Source organism: Balaenoptera musculus, chromosome 15, assembly GCF_009873245.2.
Source record: "Balaenoptera musculus isolate JJ_BM4_2016_0621 chromosome 15, mBalMus1.pri.v3, whole genome shotgun sequence".
Classification (NCBI taxonomy): Eukaryota; Metazoa; Chordata; class Mammalia; order Artiodactyla; family Balaenopteridae; genus Balaenoptera; species Balaenoptera musculus.
Genome location: NC_045799.1, coordinates 57,758,352 through 57,784,155, shown reverse-complemented (window position 1 = coordinate 57,784,155; position 25,804 = coordinate 57,758,352). Strand labels below are relative to the sequence as shown.

Sequence of the window (25,804 nt, the reverse complement as noted above, 5' to 3'; positions counted from 1 at the left end):
TGAAATCCTAATCCCCAGGACTTCAGAATGTGACGGTATTTGGAGATAGGGTCTTTAAAGAGGTAATTAAGTTCAAATGAAGTCCTCAGGGTTGGCCCTCATCTATCCTGACTGGTATCCTCAGAAGAGAGGATTAGGACACAGAGGTGTACGGAGAGAAGAGCATGTGAAGACACAGCCAGCAGGCAGCCATCTGCAAGGCAAGGAGAGAGGCCTCAGAATAACCCAACCTGGCTGACCCCTTGGTCTTGGACTTTGAGCCCCCAGGACTGTGAGAAAAGAAATTTCTGTTGTTTAAGCCTCCCAGGCTGTGGTACTTTGTTATGGCAGCTCAAGCAAACTAATACACTATTCAGTAAGATCTTGACTTTTCAGATTATTTGACTGACATCTGGGCCTCAGATCTTGGGGATCTGGGCTAGGAAGACAGGAGACTTAGGTTTCCACCACACCTCTAGCACTCACTCACTGGGCAACACATCCGTCCTCCTCTTTAGGCCACATTTCTCATTTATAAAAGGAGAGAAGCCAAAATACATGAGCTGTGTGGTCAGAGGGCCCCAGGACCATCCCCTCCCTGGAGTCTTGGGCCCCCTAGGCAAAAGCCACATTGTAACAAAGTGTATCAGTTAACTATTACTGTGTAACAAACCACCCTAAAATTCAGAGGCTAAAAACAATAATTATCTGTTATCACTCACACACCTGTGGGTTGGCGGGAGTCGGCAGATATTGGCTGGGCAGGCTCCTTGACGTTTCAAGTATGGGGATGGCTGGCTTAGCTCCTCCTTGAGCTTTGGGCTCAGTTCTGCTCTGGTGTGTTTGTTCTGTGACTTCGGCTGAGAAGGCAGCAGCTATCAGGGGAGGTTCCTCTTGTGATAATAATCCTGGCTTAAGAGAACAAGCAGAAACATATGAGGTCTCTTGAGGCCTAGGCTCTGAACCGGTCCACTGTCACTCCTGCCTCACTTTATTTATCAAACCAAGTCACGTGACCAAACGAAAGGAAAGAGGAGGGGAAATATGCCGTTTGCTTCTTCCATGGAAGGGACCCCAGAATCACATGATAAGGGATACAGTAAGGAGAGAAGAATTGGGACGGGGCTGCAATCTCCCACAAAAGACTCCCCCCATTTTTTTGGTTGTTAGGGTATCCCCTAAAATAGCCAGAGACTGTAGATCTTAAATATAAAGCCCGTTGATGCCTCTTAATTATATTATAGTCACTTGAGCTCAGGTGTCAGTGCTCTATGGCAAAAGGAGGAATGACACTGAATTTTAGCTGTGTGCCCAGCCCCTTCTACAAGTCAGGACTGAACTCAGTGGTCCAGTAGATGGGGAGGCCTGATGAGAAATCGGAGACACACCTGCAGCATGCCTCTGATACTTGAGATCTTCTGACAGAGAGGCTGTTCTTTTCAGGACCAGGCAAGAAAAAAGGATACAGTTTCCTTTGGGACCTGCAGGCTGCTAGAACAACTGTATCCCACCGCCATCTGCCATTATGACACAGATACTGCCTGCGGTGGAAAGAAACTGTAACTCTTAGCTCCTTGCTTTTCTTCCTCTCAGGGTCTCAGAAGGGTGGGAGATGGCATTAAAATTTACTTCTCTTTTCCCCAAACCTTGCTATTTGGTGCCTTTGAGTACAAGAGGAAGAGGGCTTGAGAGAAGGGACTCTAAAGTTATCTGAAAAAAAAAAAAAGGAAAAGTTACCTGCTTTATTTGAATCCTAACTCCATTATACTAACTTGCTGTGGGATCTTGGGCAAGTCACTTAACCTCTCTGTGCTCGTTTCCTCATCTCTAAAAGGGGAATAAAAAAGAACTGACCTCATAGGATTGTTATGAGCATTAAATTAGTTAAGACACAAGTGCTTAGAACAGTGCCTGGCACGTGGTAAGCAGTTCCTAACAGTTAGTTATTATTGAAGGCCAAATTATTGAGAGAAAAAATTGCCCATTTCTACTTCTCCCTTTGGTGCTGGGAAGCTATTATTTTATCAGACAAAGGAGAGTTCCTTCTGTTCTGACGTTCTCGAGAAGTGAAGACATGACAGTCTCCATCTACTGCTGCCTCATTTCCCTGGAGGCGCAGGAGGCGCTGCTGTCCCTGGGTGGCCTAACTGCTAACGCAGGAAGGTCTCACAGGACAGTTCCTTTCTGCTGAGATGCAAATTTATTATTCAGCATGAAGACCGATTTTCCCTGGACTGTAAAAAGACTCCCTTTCTAGAATTGAAGAGATTAAAAATATATGCGTGTAGATATTATGCTGACACTATTGTGCTGTTTGTGTCACTTTTTTTTTTTTTAACTCTTCCTAAATATTGCTTGGGCAGGATTATTCAGAGAGAAAGAGGTTAGAACCTCTCCAACTTCAAACACCACGCCTCTGACCAAACTCTTCTGCCTCTTGTTGAAAGGACCAGGTTGGTGGTACAGTGTTTGTATGTGACTAGACTATTGGGTGGGCTGGTGGGGGCATAATTACTTTATTTTGACAGCTTTATTGATCCATAATTTACAAATCATAAAATTTACTTGTAAATTCAATTATTTTTTAGTAAATATGCAGATTTGCAACCATCACCACAAGACAGTTTTAGAACGTTTTTTATCACTCCTACAAAATTCCCTCAAGCCTGTTTGTAGTCAGTTATCTCTTCCACTCCCAGCCCCAGGCAACAACTGATCTGCTTTCTCTGTAGATTTGCCTTTTCTGGACATTTCACATAAATGGGGTCATACAATATATGATCTCCCGAGTCTGGCTTCATTCACGTAGCATAATGTTTTTGAGGTTAACCCATGTTGGAGCATGTATCAATGTTTCATACCTTTCTATTGCTAAATAGTATTCCATTGTATGGATATACAGCATTTTGTTTACCATTCACCAGCTGATGGGCATTTGAGTTGCTTCCACTTTTTGTCTGTCATAAGTAATACTCCTATGAACATTCATGTACAAGAATTTGTGTGGACATACGTTTTAATTTCTCTTGGGTAGATACCCAAGAGTAGGAGCTGCCAATCTGTCTTCCAAAGTGGCTGTTACCCTTTCACATTTCCAGCACAGCAATGTATGAGAGTTTCAGTTTTTCTATATCCTTGCCAATACTTGCTTTTTTTTTTTTTTTAAATTTATTTATTTTTGGCTGCGTTGGGTCTTCGTTGCTGCACGCGGGCTTTCTCTAGTTGCGGCGAGCGGGGGCTACTCTTCGTTGCAGTGCTCAGGCTTCTCATTGCAGTGGCTTCTCTTGTTGCAGAGCACGGGCTCTAGGCACGCGGGCTTCAGTAGTTGTGGCACGTGGGCTCAGTAGTTGTGGCTCGCAGGCTGTAGAGCGCAGGCTCGGTAGTTGTGGCACACGGGCTTAGTTGCCCCGCGGCGTGTGGGATCTTCCCGGACCAGGGCTCGAACCCGTGTCCCCTGCATTGGCAGGTGGATTCTTAACCACTGTGCCACCAGGGAAGCCCTACTTGTCCTTTTAATTAAGCCATTCTACTAAGTATATAAGTGATATCTCATTGTTTTAATTTTCATTTCTTTAATGACTAATGATGTTGCACCTTGTCACGTACTTATTAGCCATTTGTACGTCATCTTTGGTGAAATATCTGTTAAGCCTTTTAACCATCTTTTAACTGAGTTGTTTGTTTTCTTATCATAGAATTGTAAGAGTTCTTTATGTATTTCTTAATATATATGTCCTTTATCATATAAATGATTTGAAAATATTTTCTTCCAGTCTGTGGCTTGTCTTTTCATTTTCTTCTTGTGTATTTTGGAATGCAAAAGCTTTTAATTTTAATAAAGTCTTATTTACCCATTTCCCCTTTTATGCTCATAAAAAAATGGTGCTGTTGGGCTTCCCTGGTGGCGCAGTGGTTGAGAGTCTGCCTGCCAATGCAGGGGACACGGGTTCGAGCCCTGGTCTGGGAGGATCCCACATGCCGCGGAGCGGCTGGGCCCGTGAGCCACGATTACTGAGCCTGCGCGTCTGGAGCCTGTGCTCCGCAACGGGAGAGGCCGCGACGGTGAGAGGCCCGCGCACCGCGATGAGGAGTGGCCCCCGCTCGCCGCAACTAGAGAAAGCCCTCACACAGAAACGAAGACCCAACACAGCCATAAATAAATAAATAAATTAATTAAAAAAAAAAAAAAAAAAAAAAAAAAATGGTGCTGTGTCTACGAACTCTTTGCCTAACCCAAGGTCATGAAGATTTTCTCTAACCTTTTTTTTTTTTAAAAGATTTATAGTTTCAACACTTAACGTTTTGAGTTAATATTCGTGCGTGATTTGAAATAAGAATTTATGTTCACTTCTTTACCTATGGATTTAAAATTTTCCCAGCATCATTTGTTGAAAAGATTAACCTTTCCCTATTGAACTGTCTTGTTATCTTTCTCAGAAATTAATTGACATAATATAAGGGTTTATTTCTGACCTTTAGTTAATGTTCCATCGATCTATATGTTTGTCCTTACTTTAATATCTCACTCTCTTGATTACTGTAGCTTTATAAAAAGTTTGAAACTGGGTAGTGTAAGTCCTCCAACATTGTTATTCTATTTCAGAATTATTTTGGCTATTTCATATCCTTTGTATTTGCATACAACTTTTAGAATCAGGTTGTCAAATTTTACAAGAAACCCTGCTGCTGGAATGTTGGTGGAGATTGTATTGAATCTAATGGTCTTCCAATCCATGAACATAGAGTGTCTCTCATTTTATTCAGATTTTCTCTAATTCTTTTGGAGAATGTTTTGTAGTTGTCAGGGTATAAATCTTCTTCTTTTGTTACATTTATTCCTAAGTATTTTATTCCTTTTGATGCTAATGTGAATGGACTTTTCTAAATATAGTTTATAGTATTTGTTCATTAGTTCAATTAGTGTTTTATGGATTCTTTAGGATTTTCTACATATAGGATTATGTCACCTATGAATAAAGAAAGTTTTACTTCCTTTCCCACCTGGATTGGATGGCTTTAGTTAATAAACTAATTAATCAAGTCATTTATGTTTATTTACTAAATCTCACTGACTAGAATCTCTAGCACAGTATTGAATAGAAATGGTAAAAGTGAATACCCTTGCTCTGTTCTTGGTCTTAGGGGGAAAGCAGTGTCTTTTACCATTGAGTGTGATGTTAGCTGTGGGTTTTCAGTAGAAGCCTTATATCAGGTTGAGGATGTTTCCATCTCTTCAAAATTCCAATGGCATTTTTCACAGAAATAGAAAAAACAATCTAAAATTCTTGCAGAACCACGAATCCAATCTGAGCCCCAAAGTTCTGCTACAGAGAAAAGGTGACTTGCTGGTGCTACAGGGCCTCTTCCATCTCATCGAGAGCATGGTGTTCCCTACTAAGCTGCCTTTATTTTTACTTGAATGCTTCCCCTGCTGTTTACTTTAAGCTTATTTGGTGCAGCAATTGGAGACCATTCCCCCCAGTGTCTGTTGAGGGTTGGGGGTGGGTGTGGGTAGAGTACAGTGATATTTGATGTGACCCCAGAGAGTCTGTGGTGGCAGTTTCCTTGCTGAAGCTTAGGGAACCTACTTCAGGATAGTAAGATGAGTTTCTCAACCTGGGCACCTCTGCCAGGGGCTGTGAGCGTTGGATGTGTAAACTACCTGTAGGTGGATGCATAGTTGTGTCTGTGTGTGCATTTCTCAAGGGAGAGGGTGAAAGCGTTCATTAGCTTCTCAACGAGGTACGTGATGTCTCCAAACGGTGAGAGCCAGTGATGATGATATTGATATTAGTAATAATAAATAAACTTTACTTGAATGCTTAGGAAATGCTAGATATGTGTTAAGTGTATTATACAGATGCTCTCATCTAATCCTGGTATCAGTTGGTGTTTAAGCTTTTTTATGTTGCAGTAACAAACAACCCCCAAATCTCAATGGCTCGCAGAACAAAGGTTTATTTCTTGCTCATAGTTCATGTTAGGTTAGTTGTGGCTCTGCTTCATCTCTTGGAGCCAGGACTCAGGCTGAAGCAGCAGCCTCTATCTGGGTCATTGCTAGTCTCATGGCAGAGATAAAGAGAAAGGTGTAGACCGTGAGATGGGTCTTAAGGTTCTTCTTGGAAGTGGCATACCTCACTTCCACTCACATTCCACTGGCTCTGAGCCTGGCATCAGTGGGGACTCCAGTTGCCCAATGGGGAGGGATCCTGCAGAGAGAGGCAGTGAATATTTGAACAATAATGTAATCTACTAAATTTTTTATAAAAATCAATGAGGTAGATGGTGGTGATTATTATTATTGTTCCCTTTGCACAGATGAGGAAACTGAGGCTCAGAGAGATTAAATTTCCCCCTAGTGCTACATAATTATTAAGTGGTGGATCCAGGATTTAAGTGGACTCAATCTGGCTCCAGAGCTGGGGCTTTAACCCATGCATGATCCTGACCTCCAGGGCTACAGCAGCAGGCTGCTTCTCTCCTCCCTCCCCACGCCTCAGTCCCTGGCAATCCACACACACCAATCTCTTAAAGCTTCATCACTCTCTGACAATGCTCAAGAGAAAACCACTTCCCTAGCTGGGTTCCCTGTTTCCCTAGGCCCCAGCCTTGGGACTCAATCTGGAGCGTCCAGCTAGGCATTTGTTTGGCAGGATTCCTGTCCGCTAAGAGCTTACCACTCATGCCATGTTGGGAATGTGCTGAGTATTTTTAGAGCTCGGCAGCCTTGCGGTGCTGCTTGCTCTTCCCCGCGGCCCGTGGATTAACCCAGGAGTGGCATATGCCCACGCTTTGCCCGCCTGGTCCTGGTACACAGTCCTCTGTTGCTGTTGAGAAAACAGATTGTCCCAGGTAGATACGCAGCCAGAATTTTTTTCTCTGCTTCCCTCCTCTTCTGAGCCACTCCTCCCCTTTGCATGGTGTAGCTTCTCTTGGGGACCCACCATGATTTGGCAGCTGCTTCTGAGCCAGCGAGGATGGTGGGATTTGCTCACTTGCAGTTAAGTCTGGCCAGGAAGCTGCTGGTTCTTGCCACAGATGTCTTATGTGTTTGTAGCTTTGCCTACTCTCCTGGGCAGCGTAATAAGAGGATTCAGAGGGCTCAAGAAGCAGTGATTTCTTTTGGCATCACTGCTCCTCCAAACTCATTATCCACATGTACCAAACACTCATGGCCCAGAAACTGGTGGCACTGCCACTGTGAGGCATGGTGGCTTTGATTTGCTTACTTTCAAAAGCTCCCGGTAAGGGTCAGCAATGTTGCAATTTGTTACAGAGCTGTAATGAATCTCCTTGGGAAGGAAAGCTGGGGATTTGCATGAAACGGTACTTAGAGTATCCGGAAACATTAACTCAGGTGTGTTTCAATTCAACAAATACTTCCTGAGCACCTACTGTGTGCAAGGCATAGGATTTTGCTTCATGTAGAGGTTACAACCTTCCAGGACATACCTGGGCAGCAGATGAGCATACCCCCCAGTATAACCCTAGACTTTACATTGACAGGACATTAACATTTTTCATTCATTCATTCATTCGTTTGTTCATTTTTTTGTTCATTCTAGTGTTGTGGTTAAAAGCATAAACTTTGGAGCCTGACTGCCTGAGTTTGAATCCTTGCTCTGTAGCTCACTGGCTGCATGACAGGACAAGTAACTGATATGCTCCATAACGTCAGCTTCTTCCTTTCTAATATAGGTCTAATGACAGTACCCAACTCACAACGTTGGTGTATGGATTGAATGAGTTACCACACATAAGGCTCTCAGAACGGGTCTTGGTGCATAGGAAGCGCTATCAAAGCACTGGTTACTCCACCTCTCATTCATTCAACAGATATTTATTGAGTGTCTACTGTATGCCAAGTACTGACTTAGGCCCTAGTTACAGAGCAATGAGCCAAACCCAAATCCTTGCCCTTGTGGAGCTTATGTTTCAGAGGATGGAGACATAAAACAAACAAATAAATATATCATGCATCAGCTGGTGATGAAGTCTTGGAAGAAAAGTGCACAAGAGTCAGATTCTAGAGAAGTCAGATGAGGAGAGGTTAATTCCTAATGAGCAGAGATCATGGAAACTTCCCCAGAGGAGATGACATCCGCTGAGATGAAGATGTGGTCGTGTGAAGCATGCACACGACGTCCAATTCCAAAACAAGATTTTGCCGGGACATTGAAATATTCTCCTCAGGAGGCGTGTTTGTCACATCTCCCTTTTTCTTGCTTCCTTTAAATAGGGATTCCAAGTGAGGTCAGAAGCCAGGGCTTATTTCTGGTCTTAATGACCTGGGTGTTAGGTTCAGGGTTCCAGGAATGCTTTTGTCCCACTGACAGATTCCAGGAGAGGACTCATGTCCTTGCTAGACTGGTATGAAAAGGGGCTTGCCCTATGGGAGGGACTGTACCAAGCCCCACTCTTAAGGCACTGGGGAAAAGGTCAGGGACTGTGCCTGTTTTGCACTCTATCTGCCCACACAACTTTCGGTACTGAGTAGGTGCTCAGCAAACAACAGAAATATTCACTGGGTTCTTATGTGCCGATGACATGTTGCCAGGTTCTAAAGCACTTGATGTATGTTAACTTATTTAATTTTTACAACCAAAGTTCTGCTTTTATCCCCGTTGATCAGATAAAGAGACTGAGCTCAGGCTCTCCTGGGATATCTAACACACCATAGGAAGAGTCAGAGAAGGCTGCCTGGAGGCAGTGACTTTGAAGCATATCTTGAAAGACAAACAGTAGCTGTCCAGGTAGGAAAGGGGGTGCAGAGAAGCAACTTAAGGAGAGAGTTTGGTGAGTCGGCAGTACAGAATGCAGATTGGGGAATCGTGAAAGATGAGGGTGGAGAGGAGGGCACGGTGGACAGGATAAGGGGCTATGTACACCTTGTTCAGTAATTTAGATTTTTATCTTAATGGCATTGGGTAACCATGATAGTAATTTCTGAAAGGGAAGTGTCCCATGATCAAACTGGCTTTACATAAAGGTTACCACTTAAACCCAGCAACCAACAGTTTAGCACTTAATTAAATACTGTCTTGCAACGTTTAATCCCATCTCCCAGCAGCCAGGCATGTCTTCTCATTCTCACATGCACTAGCACCTGTTTGGGGTCTGGGATGGTGGGAATTAACACAGGGATTGTTGTGTCCTGCACACCTGTCAGAGATTTGCACACCCAGAACTAATTCCCTTTTGCATCATCTCTCCTCCAGCTCCTGCAAATGCCAAATAGTGGGAGTTTCTTCTTGGCTGAAGTTGTTGTCTTTTTAGGTTTGAGACTCAAACGTCTCCTTTGAAAAGATGGGTGTTTTTTTTTTTCCTCATAGAGCAACTTGTTCCTCCTATGCCGGCAGAGTCCTCTTTTCCTTAGCACTTGGAAGCTTATCTAATCATGCTGTGATCACATCAGCCCAGGGTGCCCATGGAGGCCTTTAATTTTCAAAAAGTGAATGACAGGCAAAGGAAATGGGCCAGTTAGGTTTTGAAGTCTTTTCTGGTTTATTATTATTAAAGGAGGCCCACATGGTAGGATGTCTAGTGCTAGTTCCTCATGTAGCTACCACTGACATCACCCCCACCTTGACCTCTTTAGGAATTGTTGGTTCTTGGCTTGTATATTAGCTGTGTAATGAATTACCCACAGATTAGTGACTAACACCTACTTATTATTTCACAGATTTTGTGGGTCAGGATTCCGAGTGTGGCTTAGCTGCATTCTCTACTCAGGGTCTCACAAGGTTGCCATCCAGGTGTCAGCTGGGGCTGGGGTCTCATCTGGGGCTCAGGGGCTCTTCCAAGGTCACGTGGTTGTTGACAGGATGCATGTCCTCGAGGCTGTAGAACTCACAGAGCCTTCCTTGTTCAAAACCAGCAATGGAGGGAGGGAGGGAGGGGGGAGAGAGAGCGAGAAAGAGACTGACTCTCACTGCTTCCAGTCCCTGAGCACAGGGTAGGTCTCAGCCCACTTTTAAAGCTCTCACCTGATGAGGCCAGGCCCACCCAGGGTAATCTCCCTTTTGATTAACTCAGTGTCAACTGATTAGGGACCTCACTGACACGTGAAAACCTCTTTGCTGTTATTGCATGGTGTAATATAACCACAGGAGTGATGTCCCATCATATTCACGGATTCCACCCGTACTCAAGGGGAGGAGATCATACAAGGGTATGGGTCATTGGTGGTCATCTTAGAATCCTGCCTGCTGTGGCTGGTGACCCAAATCCAAGTGAGAGATTCTGTACTGTTCTTCCTGGTCTTTGGATTCAGCTTATGGGCTTGGAGAACAGCTGTTTTCCAAAGCCCTCTTATAATTTCATTTAAGAGGAGGTGGGTGTGACCATATGACATTTTGGATGTTTCAAGTCTGGGGAAGTGGAGCCACTGGATACAGGAGAAGCATCCCTTGTTTGCAGAGGCAGGTAAAAGCCACCTATTTCTAGGTGGGCTTTGTCAGAACTGATTTCTCTGCTGGATAAAATAGACCAGCAGATTCGTAGCTCTGTGGAAAAGTAAGGTTTCTGGACGTTGACAAGTTCTGGAAGTGACGCTAACCTTAGACCTTCTGACTCCAGGTCCTCTTCTTTCATTTTCTTTCTTTTTTTTCCCCTTTCAGTTTTATTGAGGTAATTGACATACAGCAATGTATAAGTTTAAGGTGTACGGCATAATGATATGACTTACATATATTGCAAAGTGATTACCACAATTCGTTAACATTTGTCATCTCATAGGTACAAAAAAAAAAAAAAGAAAGAAAGAAAAAATGTTTTTTTCCTTGTGATGAGAGCTTTTAGGATTTCCTGTCTTAGCAACTTTCAAATATACCACCCAGCAGTGTACACCCCCCAGTACCTCTTTATCTCATAACTGGAAGTTTGTACCTTTTACCACCTTCCTCCAATTTCCCCCCACCCCTGGTAACCACACATCTTATCCCTTTTTCTGTGACTTCAAGTTGTTTTTTTTTTTTAAGATTCCACATATAAGTGAGATCATATAGTATTTGTCTTTCTCTGACTTATGTCACTGGGCATAATGCCCTCAAGGTCCATCCATGTTGTTGCAAGCTATTTTCTGTCCATAGGTCTTAGCTTCCCAATCTGAAAAATGAAGGAGTAGGGTCAGAGAGTCTCTGAGGTTCCCACTCGTCTTAATATCAGTTCCACAGTATGACTCAGATCCAGGGAACATCACATTTGGAGTGTGCGCCCTTTAAGAAACAGGCAGGTGTGGGGAGAGATTCTTAAGCACATCTGAAGTATGTTCCCCTTCCAAAATAACCAGTTCCGGCTAGACGCTTTGTCTTCTTCTGCCTTCTGGGCAGAGAGAAGTTCTATTTGTATTTATAACTGTCCTCAGTTGTATTTGAAAATGGAAGAATGTGGGGCTTAAGGGCCCCCTGGGTTCACGGTGCTTGCTTTCTTAATGCCTCGATCATACTTTTAATCAGAACACATTTTGAGCATTAATCTTCAGTGCTTGTGCCTGCCATTTCCAGCCACTCGACACTTTTTCATAAATAAAGTTACAGTTTGATTGAATATGGTTTTTAATTAACTTGCCTTCACTTGGAGCAACTTTCTGGGAGCATATGTAAGGAGCAGAACTTCAGAAAGTGTGAGCTGAGGCTGACTTCTGAGAAACATCTCCAGGCAGTTCAGGAAGAACAAAGGGAGCCAGGCGAGCGGAATTAACCAGGTGCCAGGAACGCGGGGCGACAGCTCTCACTCCATCCCCACTCCCTGTCCCTTGTAATAAGTGTGCAAAGGCTCAGCAGTGGGTCCCGTTGCCTCATGGTGAACTCAGAGCTTGTGAAATCTGAGGAAATTGCCCCACAGCGGCTATTTATATTATTGGCGTTTAAACTGTTTATGGCATGTCACTCTCTTTCACAGTTGGGACTTTGCAAAAACAAAATGAAATAAGACCTCTGTAATTCTGCCTTCAGGCACAGCTCAGAGTTTTATGAGCAAGGGTGAATTCTGCAATACAAGATCTTCCAAGATCTTAGATGTAATAGAGACAAAGAAATTCGTGGGGACGGAATACACAAGATAGGAATTGATGAATGGGCTGCCCAAGCTTGGAGGGTGGAGAGGAGGCTGGGAACCACTTTACAAGCTCTTCAAAGGGCTGTTCAAATATGACAGGGAACAATATGTCAAAGGACAGCGTTTGACCTCCTTGAAGTGGGAGTTTGCACGGTGAGAGGGTCCCAGCGTTATCATCTGGGTACGATGCAAAGATGCAGGTGGGGGTGATAATGTTTTAAGTAGCATCAAGTCAGAAGCCCATCCCTCCTTTCACGTTCTGTGTTCTGTTGTCTAGAGATGTACCCTGATAAATAGCTGCCGCCATGGAGAAATCCATCAAGCATGACTCATCTCCCTGTGGCAGGCACGGCGCTCAGCTTCCAAGAATAGCCTAGCCTGAGGGATCCAAGCTCGGAATCCCTTCCAACTTTCAGGGCTCTGAAATTCGGCGCCTACAGAGGTCTGTGCTTAGGTAACGGGGTGCAGATGGCTTGGTGTTTGCAGAGACAGTGGTTAATAGTCATCTCCCTTCCACCTTTCTTTTCTGCAAAATTCCAGGAACATAAAATGCCAGGCGGGATCACATTGCTTACAAAGGAAACCTAATCCTAAGGAGCCCTGACGGTGCATTTCAGTGGCTCAGAGACAAGGGGATCAGGAAGCCCACTCATTTATTTGTTCATTCAACAAATATTTGCTGACTGCCTTGTGAGTGAGAACCCCAGCAAGAAACGCAACGCGGGATCTTGCAGAGGCGAATCTGATCTAAATGCTCAGCCCTGAATGTACTCTTTGCTGCTGAATCCTGGTAACCAGGCAGGGGAATGATTAAAAATAATAGCTGACATTTATCGAGCACTTACTATATGCTGTGTCTTAAGCACTTCACGTGAATCAACTAGATTAATCTTCCCAGTCATTCCATGAGTTAGATTCCATAATCACCCTCGTTTGTGAGCAGTATGGCACAGAGAGCAGCTTTCTCAAGCTCATACAAGCAGGTAGGTAGCTGTGTTAGGAGCTGAACCTGATATGAACACACTTAAAAATCACAATGCTACCCAGTGACCTTCTGTCACCTCCTCCCAGAATGTGCCAAGCTCTTTCCTCCCTGTGGGCTTTGCACTTCCCTCTGCCTGAAACATGATTGCCTTGGCTCTTTCTCATCCTTCAGGTCTCAGCGTAACGGCCAGCTCTTTCAGAGGCTTTTGCTGTCCACCCAGTAAGTTCTCTCCTCTGTTCTCTAGCCCAACACTTCATTTCCTTCACGGTCCTTATCATATTGTGACATTACCATGTCTGTCTGTCTGCTTTTATCCATATGCCCCTCCCCGCGGATCCCCTCTAGAATTTAAGCTCCTCAAGCCATGAAACTTGTATGTCTTATTTGCCTCCTTGTCTGCAGCCCTAAGACAGAGCCTGGCACCTGGCAAGTCCTCCGTAGATATTCGCTGGGTGGTCAGAGGAGGCACACAGGTGCAGAATATCCCTGATGCCTCCTTGTTAGAATGGATGAAGCCATGAGTGCAAGGCTGTGTGGTTATTGTTATTACTGTCATTACCGTGGCTGGTGAAGAGGAAAGACACCGGAGATGCAGAACACACAACTTAACACTTGTGATTGCAATGCACCCTCGACCTGAGAGTCACTCAACGCCGGCCCCTTTCAGGGGCTCTGTTTCGGGAGGTTTCTGCATGGGTAACAGAGGCATCAGCTCCCGGACAGCTCCCCTCGCCCACCCCAGTCCCCTCTGTCGGCTGGAGGGGGCTGTGCCCTTTGTTCCCCGCAGCTGCTGCAGGCAGAGAAAGGGAGCAGATCCGGACCTGGGGCGGTGCCTCTGCCGGGCAGTAGTAACTGAGCAGGGAGTTGAGGATGCAGGCTGCGACCTCCTCGGGCACATCCCTGTGGCCCAACGTCCCCTCCTCCCAGGAACTCAGAGAATTCCCTTGTGCTGTCGGCTCTCTCACTCTCAGGGCCTCCTTTTGCCTCCCCTTCGATTTGCTTTCTTCTCCTCTGCCTGGCTTCACCTGCCACTAGTGCATGCTTGTTCTAGAACATTCTACCTATGTGGAGTCTGAGTCTCACTTTGTTCCTATGTGAAATTGGAATTACACTGACTGATGGGGTGGTCATGAGGATTAGATGGGGCTGTCATTTCCCCGGCACAGTTCCCAACACTTGACAGGTGAAACTCTGCTGTGCTGGCCCCATCCCACTAATGACAATAAACCAAAAATATCTTACATTTAATGAAGATGTTTCAGGCGTTAGACTAAGCACTTTATAATTATTATTGCCATTGTTGTTGTTACTAAAATGTGCATTTTTACAGCTTTATTGAGACCTAATTGACATTGCAATAAACCGCACTTAAGTACTGACATATGCATAAACTGATGAAGCCATCACCACAGTTTTATTCAGTTCTTACCACATCCCCATTTTACAGATGAGGAGACAGAGGCTTAGAGACATAAATACCTTATCCTGGATCACAAGGACAGCCAAAGGCAGAGCTGTCTGATCTGGGCCTGAGCTCCTAGCCTCTGTTCCACTGCAGCGGACGTTTCCCTGCTCAGGGATGTTGGAGGAGGCCTGACTGCTCACACTTTGGAGGTTTGCAGAGCTAAGGAGCCAGACAACCTGAGCTGTGTTAACTGGTCAGCTCACCCGCAGCGAAACTCTTGCCCTGCCCCCTCCACGTGTGAAACCATATCACGAAGCTCACTTGACGACGGGATGGGCAGCTCTGTGAGGGTAGAAGGTAGCTCACCAAGATGGACAGCACCCAGTTTTCCAGAGGGTGATCCACGTGCTGGATGCATCCACAACCCAGAGACCAAAGCCAGTCCCCTCAACTCAGGGCCACGTGGGAACGTTTCGGAAAATCTCACGGATGTTATTAGATACAGTGTCCCAGTCCTCAGAGACCCGGAATGCTGGACATGGGCGGGGGTCCTGGAAGCTGCAAAGGCACGAGACCTGGGCCCCGTCCACGGTGAGCTCCCCCCTCCCCAAAATCTCCTGGCTGTTCTTCGGCTCCTTCAAACCCTTGCTAGTTTTTGGAGGCTTTCCTTAGACTCCATGTGTTTGCTTAGATTGTTCTCTTCTCCACAGTATCTTTTCTCCATCTCCTCGACCTGTTTCATCCATGGAGTCAAGCTGCCTGGTTTAATTCCCTGCCTGCTGCTTACCAGCTGCATGATCTTGAACAAGTTATCTAGTCTCTGGGCTCTGCATTTCATCCATCATGTGTGTGTGTTACGTGCATTAAATGAGACAGCACATGACGAACGCCTAGCAAGATGCCAAGGCCAGAGCAAAGCACCCAGGAGATAGTGCTGCTGTCACTGTTGCTATTGGTGGTTGTTTTTCTTATTAACACGACACTTTGCCTAGCTGGTCCCTTTTCTTAGACTGACCTGTCCTTTCGTCCTCTCTTTCTCCTCCTCCTCTACCATATGACTATCTTATTGCTTGCCCTTCAAGGTATTACCTTCTCCAAAAGCCATCTCTGATATTGTTGCAGGAAGGGGGGACCCCTTCCAGGGCCGGGGAGTGGGCTCTTGTCTAACACTTGTAAATGAATTGTTGGAGGAGACACACGTGCTGACAAAGCAAGAGACTTTATTGGGAAGGGGTGCCCGGGTGGTGAGCTGTGGAGTAAGGGGACCCAGGAGAACTGCTCTGCCACGTGGCTCGCAGTCTTGGGTTTTATGGTGATGGGGTTAGTTTCCGGATTGTCTCTGGCCAATCATTCTGACTCAGGGTCCTTACTGGTGGCGCACACATCGCTCAGCCAAGATGGATTCCAGTGAGAAGGATTCTGGGAGGTTGGTAGGACATATGGACTGGTGTCTCCTCTCTCCTTTTGACCTTTCCCGAATTATTCCAGTTGGTGGTAGCTTGTTAGTTCTGCGTTCCTTACCAGGACCTCCTGTTGTGAGATAACTCATGCAAGTGGTTACTATCAGGCCTGGCCAGGGCGGGTGGTTTCGGTCAGTGGTTCCCCTAGCAACGTGACCAACCCTTTGGTTTAAGACCTCCTCTTCTGAGGCCCATTTATTCCTTCCTCCAATACGTATTTATTGAACAACTACTGTGTGCTGGGGAGATGAACAAAGTGGACAGAAATCCCTGCTGTTATGAGTAGGAGGAGGGGAAGAGGCAGATGATAAATAAGATGTATGAGTAAAATATGTAGTTTTAAAGTAGCAGGTGCTATGGAGAAAAATAAATCAGGGAAAGAGGGTTTGGGGTCCGTCCCAGTTTAAATCTGCTATTTCAGGGTAATTACTGATAGTTTCAAAACCATCTCAGTTTGGACAATAACATATTCACCTTGGAGACAAGGAATGTCAAGGATGAGGCTGTAGCTTTAAGTACGATGTCAAGGAAGGCCTCACTGAAGAGGTGATATCTGAATAAAGGCCCAAAACAGGCGAGGGGATGGACCATTCATGTGCAAAGGCCCTGAGGTAGGGGCATTTGGGGTGTGTCTGAGGAACACTACAGAGTCAAAGACGGCTGGGGAAGGAAAGGAGCTGATGGCAGAAAGGCGACTGGAGGCTGGCTGGACTGTGAAGGGCCTTGCAGGACAGAGTAAGGTCTTGCCTGGGAAATCATTGCAGGGTTTTGGGTAAATAAGGGAGGCGGACTAACAGGGTTGCTGTGCTGGCCTCTGTGTTGTTGCTGTGCTGGCCTCTGTGTTGATACTGAAGTGTAAGGAGGCACAAGTGGAACTGGGGACAGTCATCCAGGGGAGAGGGGACGGTGGCATGGACAGGCTGCTGGTGGCGGTGGTGAGAGTGGGGTGGATTTGCTGACGGATGGGATTCCAGGCGTGAGCGGGAGAGTGGAGTCAGAGGTGCCTCCGAAGTGCCTGGGCTGAGCACCTGGAACTGCTAATGACTGAGACGGATAGTAGATTTGAGATGCTCGTCAGATGTTGTGTTAGTTTTCTACTGCTGCCCTAAGAAATGTCCACAAACTTAGTGGCCTGAAATATTTCATCTCTTATCTCCCAGTTTTGAAGGCCAGACGTCTGACCCAGGTCTCGCTGGGCTAAAGTCGAGGTGTCAGCAGGGCTGTGTTCCTTCTGGATGCTCTGGGGAGAGCCTTTTCCAGCTCCTGGAGTCTGCCTGCCTCCCTTGGCTTGTGGCCCCTTCCTCCGCTTCCACAGCCAGCAGCATCGCATCTCTCTGTGCCTTTCTTCTGCAGTCACGTCTCCCTCACACCAAAGCTGGGAGAGGTCTTCTGCTTGTAGGAACCCTTTGCTTGTGATTATATTGGGCCCATCAGGATCATCCAGGATAATCTTCCCATCATAAGAGCTTTAACTTAATCGCAGCTGCAACTTCCCCTTTGCCACGTAAGGTAACAAACTCACAGGTTCCAGGGATTAGGGCCTGTCTGGGAGGCTTTCCTCTGCCATCCAGCACATACATCCAGCTGGAGGCATTAAGAGGCAGTTGGATGTTTACATCTGGATTTAGCGGGGAGCCCACAGTCCTCTTGATTCTTCCAGACTCACACTTTGTGTTTGTTCAGTCCCACGGCTCTTTCTCCTGCAGCCTCTGAGCCCTGGGAGGCCAGAACCTTTTTCCTCTTTGTATTTCTCAGAGCCACACCCCAAAGAGTTCTGGATAGTCTGTGACATGAATATAGTTTGAAACCAAATTTAAACCAAACTCATCTCTTACGCAAGGACCATGACATAGGTCCTTGCTCTCAGGATGTCCACTGACCCCTGTTCCCCGCCCTGCCTTGCGTTGGTGGCCGGCATCATAATAGCTGACAGCAGACCGTGAGCCCCCACCCCGAACTCCTTCCTGTTGCAGCTTCCAGGTCCCCACCTCCGTCACTCTGGGTGTGAACTTGGTACGTGGTTTGGGGTTCTGTGGGCTGGAGGCAGCAGATCTTGCTGCGTAGAACATTCTCCTGTGGATGGTTTTTGGGTCAAGGTCCAGTTCCTCAGGCCCCTGGATCCCAGAGTGAGTCAGTTTGCAAAGCTTAGCAGTGCCTAATGCATCAGAGAGGGGAAACAAACCCAGGCAGCAAGGAGAGACTTCCTGCCGGTGACTCGGAGGAAGGCCTGTGTGGTGGGATCCTCCACCCACTTTGCTTACTCACATCCCAGGTGCGGGGCTGGGAGAAAGGTCTGGTCAGTTCTATATCTGAACGCGAGCAACATTCTCATTTTTCTGTGCCTTCTCATGGGCAGCTCAATGGGCACATTTCTTACTTTTGCAGATGGGTCTCAGAATGGACTCTGTCGGAACAAATGGGGAAAAAGGGGATGGCTTGAATTTCCTCACTGTCCTTCTAGGAGCCTAGAGACTTCGTCTGGTTCATAGCCCAGCTACAGGACCTCAGACAGCTCGTCTCTCTGGGTCTCAGTTTCCTGATCTGATGGTGTGTGATTGTGAAAATCACAATAGTCAACATCCTAGGTGCTTACTGTGTGCCAGGCGCAAGGTACGATTATTTTCCCCAGTATATGGAAAAGGATACTGAGGTGCAGCGACGTGAAATGACCGAGGTAAAGCCCCCAGCCAGCAAGGTCAGGGCTGAGATTTTTTTTTTTTTGCCCAGTTTTTTGTTGTGGTAAAATGCGCATAACATAAAATTTACCATCTTAACCACTTTTTAAGTGTATAATTCAGTGTTATTAAGTACATTCATTTTGCCGTGCAGCCGTCAACACCATCCATCCACAGAACTCTTTTGTTCTTGCAAAATGGAAACTCTGTACCCATTAAACACTAACTTCCCATGACCCCCTCCCTCTAACCCCTGGCAACTACCATTTTTTTCTTTCTTTTTAAACAATCTTCCCTTTCCCCTCACACCCTTGCCTCTGGTAACCACCATTCTACTCTCTATTACTATAAGTTTGGCTTTTGTTATTATTATTATTATTATTATTATTTTTTAGATTCTGCCTGTAAGTGAGATAATGAAATATTTGTCCCTCTCTGTCTGGCTTATTTCACTCAGCATAGTGTCTTCCAAGTTCATCTATGTTGTCACAAATGGCAGGATTTCTTTCTTTTTTAGGCTGAATAATATACCATTTTAAAATCCATTCATCCATTGATAGACATTTAGATTGTTTCCATATCTTGGCTCTGGGGAATAGTGCTGAAGTGAACATGGGGTTGCAGATATCTCTTCGAGATGCTGATTTTATGAGATTTTAACCCAGGCGGTGTGGCTCCAGAGCAGTCTCTCAGCAATAGTACTTCAGAGGATTCTTTTAAGAGTGAAACACGATATTTGATATATGTATAGCACTTAGCCCAGATATCTAGTATTTTTTTAATGTTTTAAAAACTTTTCTTAAAAATCTTTAATTAAGACATAATTCCCATAACATAAAATATCCCATTTTAAAGTTTTTAATCCAGTGGTTTTTTATTATATTCACCATATTGTACAACTGTCACTGCTGTCTAATTCCAGAACGTTTCCAAAAACTCCCAAAGAAACTTTGTACCTATTAGCACTCACTCCCTGTTCCTCCCCGTACACCCCTGCCCCAGCCCCTGGAACTCACTAATCTACTTTCTGTCTCTTGAATTTTCCTATTCCAGAAATTTCGTATAAATGGAATCATACAATATGTGGACTTCTTTCACACAGCATGTTTTCAAGGTTCATCTACCTTGTAGCGTGTATCAGCACTTCATTCTTTTTTATGGACTAATAATACTCCATTGTTTGGACATAACCCATTTTGTTTATCCATTCATCATCCATTCATGAGTTGATGGACATTTGGGTTGCTTTCACCTTTTGGCTATTGTGAATAATTCTGCTATAAACCATTCATGTGCAAGTTTTTGTGTGGACACATGTTTTCAGTTCTTTCGGGTATATACCTAGGAGTGGGATTGCTAGGTCATATAATAATTCTATGTTTAGATTTTGAGGAACTGCCAGACAATTTTCCACACCAGCTGCACCATTTTATATTTCCACCAGCAGTGCACAAGGGTTCCTTTTTCTCCACATCCTCATCAACATGTATTATTTTCCATTCTGCTAATTTTACCTATTACAGTGAGTGTGAAGTTGCATCTTATTGTGGTTTTGATCTGCATTTCCCTAATCACCAATGATGTTGAGCATCTTTTCATGTGCTTAATGGCTATTATTTATATGTCATCTTTTGAGAAATGTCTATTGAAGTCCTTTGCTTGTTATTTAATTGCGTTATTTGTCTTTTCATTGTTGAGTTGTAAGAGTTCTTTATATGTTCTGGGTAGTAGACCCTTATCAGATATGGTTTTCAAATATGTTCTGCCGTTCTGTGGGTTATCTTTTCACTTTTTGAGAGTGTTTTTTTAATGCGGAAAGTTTTTAATTCTGATGAAGCATGCCTAGCATTATTGTTTATGATCCATTTCCCCCTCTAGCCCACATTTTTATCCTCAGCCATCACAGTGGCTTAGGAATTTGTTAGTGCCGTGCTGGTTCTGGGGGTGGGGAAGAACAGACCCAGCCCTCTGTGCTTTGTCAGACCCCAGACTCAGGGTGAGAGGGGAGGAGGGACAAGGACCGTCAAGCAGTCAGTCGAGGCTGGTGATCACTCTGGTGGTCACCATAACTGCCCCCGGCTTCAGGATCCCTTTCCCAGACCACCCCTACCTGACCTCAGAGTGTGATGAAACAGCCCATTTGAATCTTTAGAGGCAACAGTCTATAAATTTTTTTCTGTCTCCCCTGGGCCTTGCCTACAAGAACCTTCCACCTCTCTCTAGGTGTCAGGAATGCTCAAGAATTATGGGGTCTTGTCCCTGAGTTCCCTGAGCCTGCCTCTGCCTCTGTCTTAGCTCATTTTTCCTCCTGCTTCTCCACAGCCGCCTTGATGAGAACCAGCTGCAGGCTCTGACAACACCCAATTCTGGAAGGTCCCAAACTTCAGAGTGTCTCAGAACCACCCAGGAAGCGTGTTATTAAACATGAGGATTCCTGGGCCATTCCCCAGTAACACTGAATCTGAATTTCTGGGGGTAGGACCCAGGGATGTGCATTTTTAACCAGATCTCCAGATGATTCAGGTGTTGGGGGTCCACAGACCACATCTTGAGAGGCACTGCCCTATTCTAGAAGCCTTCCCACCCAAATCTGAGATCCCAGTGGTTCTCAAACTTGACTGCATATTAGAATCACCTGGGGAAACTTAAAACCTCTCCACGTCCAGGTCATACCATGGACCAGTCAAATCAGAATCTCTGAGCCTGGGACCCAGGCATCAGTCGGTAGTATTTAAAGCTCCCCAGGTGGTTCCAAGGTGCAGCTAAGGCTAGAGCGAGAGGTTATATAACTACCTGGGACTGGAGGCCATCGCATTGCATGTGCTGTTTCCCTTTGCTAAGCCCTCTAACCCACTCAGGTCAGCTGGATTTGGTAGTTTACTCCCTTCTCTTTCCCCCGTGCTGCAATTTATTTTTATTCTCTTGCTGCACACTGAGGGCACAGAATTGGAAGAGTGGAAATGTGCACACATCTCCAAGTTTGCTACAGTGGGGGTTGGCTGACCACACAGGACACAGACTGAGGCATCTTTGCTCACTCTCATGATGATGCTGGATTGACCTGGACTTATTGAGGGAGCCATTGATGTCACAGGCCCCCCAGATAAAGGGACTGTCACCTTCTGATCATGAACCTGTAGCACCAGGGTCTTTCTGGAAAAGGTTGTCCTACAAAGTGGTCAAGAGTGTGGGCTTTGGATCAGGTGGCCTGGTTTGAATTTTAGCTCTACCACTTGGGTGGGTGAGCTGCTTGTCCTCCCTGAGCTTCTCTTTCCTCATCAGTGCAATGGGAATATGTAAAAGTCTGAAGAGGACTTCCCTGGTGGTCCAGTGGTTAAGACTCTGCGCTTCCACTGCACGGGGCTCGGGTTTGATTCCTGGTCGGGGAACTAAGGTCCCACATGCCATGCGGTGTGGCCAAAAGATAAAAAATAAAAAACACATAAAAGTACTGAAGAATTATCTTAAGCAGATGAATGGATAAAGAAAATCTGGTGTATACATGCAGCCTTAAAAAAAAAAGAAGGAAATTCTGCAATATGGGACAACATGGATGAACCTGGAGGATGTTATCTTAAGTGAAATAAGCCAGACACAGAATGACAAATAATGCTTGATTCCACTTACATGAGGAATCTAAAATAGTCAAATTCTGAGCCTAGAGAGTGGAAGGGTGGTTGCGGGGGGCTCGGGGAGGAGGAAATGAAGAGTCACTAATCAGCGGGCATAAAGTGTCAGTTGAGCAAGATGAATAAGCTCTGGAGGCCTGCTGTACAGCGTTGTACCTACAATCAGAGTCCTGTATCGTGCACTTAAAATGTGTTAGGAGAGTAAATCTCATGTTAGGTGTTCTTCCCCCAATAAAATAAAATTAAACATAAATAAATAAATGTGACTGAGCTTTCAGAAAGAAAGAAAATCGTGTTAAGAATTAAGATGGGGGCTTCCCTGGTGGCGCAGTGGTTGAGAATCTGCCTGCCAATGCAGGGGACACGGGTTCGAGCCCTGGTCTGGGAAGATCCCACATGCCGCGGAGCAACTGGGCCCGTGAGCCACAACTACTGAGCCTGAGCGTCTGGAGCCTCTGCTCCGCAACAAGAGAGGCCGCAATAGTGAGAGGCCCGCGCACCGCGATGAAGAGTGGCCCCCACTCGCCGCAACTGGAGAAAGCCCTCACACAGAAACGAAGACCCAACACAGCCAAAAATAAACATAATAAATAAATAATAAATAAAAAATTTAAAAAAAAAGAATTAAGATGATCCATGTAAGATATTTAAAGCTCCACGGCTGGTGTCAGCTCCCCTCCCCTTCTCCTATAGGACTGCCTTCCAAGCAGCAAGACTGACAGGCAGGGCAGGGGCTTGGGACCATCTCAGCTACAGAAACGACGGCCAGGCGCCTTGTCCCCAGTGTTCCCCCGCACGCAGGCTCAGCCTCCCCACCCCTGTTCCACCCCAGCCCTGCCCTCAGAGACCTCATCGTTTGTTCTCTACATGACACCTGCCCAAACTCCCCGTCACTTCCTCTCTGAAGGCACAGACGTGACAACACCATGGAGCCCCATCCTGGTCGTCTCATGCACTTGAAGTTTTGCTCAATATAATGTCTCAGTGTGCGGAGGGGCCTTTCTGGGTGTCAGGGCACCCAGAAGAGATACACGCCCATCTTCTTAGCAAGACCCATGCCTCGCCCGGTTTACACCAGGAGTGGTGTGAACTCTCCTGCTTGACTCTTCTTGCAATTGTAGGGTGTAGACTCTTTACTGTTCCCCCCAACCTCTCCTGGATCTGCATCCAAGTGACTGACAGTGAGGCATTCTCCTCAAGCCAATAAATACACTACATTGTATTTCTACTGACGTCATTTTTACAACATTTCCAAGTTTATAATTTTCCAAGTCTGCATGATTATGTTGGGTTGGCCAAAAAGTTCATTCGGGTTTTTCCATAAGATGTTTTAGGCCAACCCAATACTTTTACAAGACGTCTGACCACACCCCCCAAGTTCTCATGCAACAGTATTCAAAGTTCAGCCATGTGTGAGGCATGGTTGTTTTATGTATGTATTATTTAGACGGACTTCCCAGTTTCAATACCCTAAATTTTCCCTTCTGATCAACACCACCCATCGCCGGCCAGGGAAGTGTTGGATAGATGACAGTCGTTACTCTGGGAGGGTGCAGAGTCCTGTGATCTCCAGGGCAGGGCTCCCAAGTAGTTGCCATGTGGATGCTAGCTGCTCTCCCAAACACAGAGGAGTGGGGAGAGGAGGAGAAAAAAGGAAACCAGAACAGGCAAAGGGAGCCGACTCCTTGGAGGGGAAAGTGCCCCTGAGAAAAGCAGACAAGGGAGAGGGGAGCACTTGGAACACGTCTCTCCTGTAAACCGTCGGGTCCAGATGAGCTGTGTATGAGGTGGCCTGCAGAGCTGGCTAACCCCGCTGCCGAGTGATTTACAGCCAGTTCACAAAATCTAAAAGAGGAGCCACAGAGGTCCAGTCACGAGTGGAGGGAGAAGAAGTGCCTGCCTGAAATTTACTGCCCAGAAAATCTGATGAGCCGTGGTCACGGAACACGAAAGGGAAGAATTCATAAGTATCTCAGTGCCACCAGGATCTCGGGCCCCAGGGGGTGCTTGAAGTTTACGAACAAGTCATCTCAGGCCACGCTGGTAGCATTTTTTTTTTTTTTTTTACTGTAATTACAAAAAATTACCATACAGGAATGTTATGGCGGGCTGCCTTCTGAGCTGTAGACCACTGTTTCTCAAACTTTCATGTGCACATGAATCACCTTGGACATGGTTCAAATGTAGATTCTGGTTCAGCAGAGTGGAGGGGCAGCCTGAGACTCTGCATTTCTAAGAAGCTCCCAGGAGAGGCAGATGCTGCTGGTTATGGACCACACTGTGAGCGGTGGGGCTAGAGGAGCGCTTGGTAAACAGATGTAGGGGGGCCTGAGTGGAGGTGCCTCCTGGTGGCGTGGAAGCTGCTGGGGTGTCGAGAAAGCACTGCCGGCATCTCTGGGGCCTGTGTCCAGGGGAGGGCTTGGGGCTCCCCCTAGGTGACAGCCTTTCTGTCTGCCTCTCAGGTAGAGAAGAGAAAGATTGCCGTTACGAACCTTGTCATTGAGCTTCGAGAAAGGGAGGAGGCGGGGTGGGGGGTGGACAGGCAGGAGGGAACCCACAGGTATTGAGTGTTTCTTGACTGTTGTTCCTCTGCTTCCTGCCCCTAACTGTCTCCTCCCAAGTCTTTCTCTCCTTAATAGTTGTACCCACCAGCCACCCCACTGCTTAAGCCTGGGAGCTGGGAGCTGTCCTTAGATTTTCCCTGTTGGGAAAGGCAGTTGTATGCAGCTTGCGTAACCCCTGCATGGCTGCTTAAGAGCAGCCTTGGGCCTCGAATGTTTTCCTGCAAAGAGATAACAAGACCTCGCAGCCTGTGCTGGACATATGTACTTGCTTGGGCATATCTTTCCCTGCTCTGAGCTTGATGTGGACTTCCTTGTTTTGCTTAAGGGTGTGTGTTGTATTGGCACCTGGCCAGCCCCTGTTCCCGGCGGGGAGAGATTGGGATCTTTCCACTGCAGCACGAAGTGGGGTTCATGCGGCCACACCACTGCGTGGACTTTGGGGTGGATCCCGGACCATGGGGCACCAACCTATTGCATGGGATTGGATCTTGTGTGTTCTCACTCCTCTTCTGCAAGTAAGCGCTGGACCACACGAGCCCTGTGTGTGTGTTGCCTGTTCCCAGTGACCTCGAATCATGCACTGATCTCTTCCCTGAGTGTCACTTATCTGTCTTTCAACCTTGACTGCACAGCCTGACCCTCATGGAGCAGTGGACCATTCCTTTCTCTCTTCCCACATACCCAGCCTAGTGCAGTTTATAATCATTCTCCTTCAAATGCTTCCCCACCTCCACTGCCACCACCGTCTCCCGCCTGGACCTCTGGAACAGCCTTCTAACTGGTCTTCCTGCTTCCACCTTCATCCCTCTCCAATCCATCCTTCCCACTGTAGCTGGGTCACTTCTCTCCTTAATAGCCGTCAAGGAGACATCTCATGACATCTCGGCTAGAACCCAGGTACCTTCTCAGAATCTGCAAGGCCCTGCCTTTCTCATCCCTCTCCGCTCTGCCAGCTGAGTGCCACCAGGCTGCCTGTTCTGACACACCCCATGTATTCTGAGTCTTTGCATATTCTGTTCCCTCTTCCTGGCACCACCCTTCCCCCACCCC

At 46.2% G+C, this 25,804-nt stretch overlaps 1 protein-coding gene across 2 annotated transcripts in view; it reads left to right on the top strand.

The window, feature by feature from the left end:
• Window positions 1-25,804, top strand: part of GRIN2A (glutamate ionotropic receptor NMDA type subunit 2A) — a 379,488-nt gene that overhangs the window by 74,306 nt on the left and 279,378 nt on the right. The window lies entirely within an intron of this gene.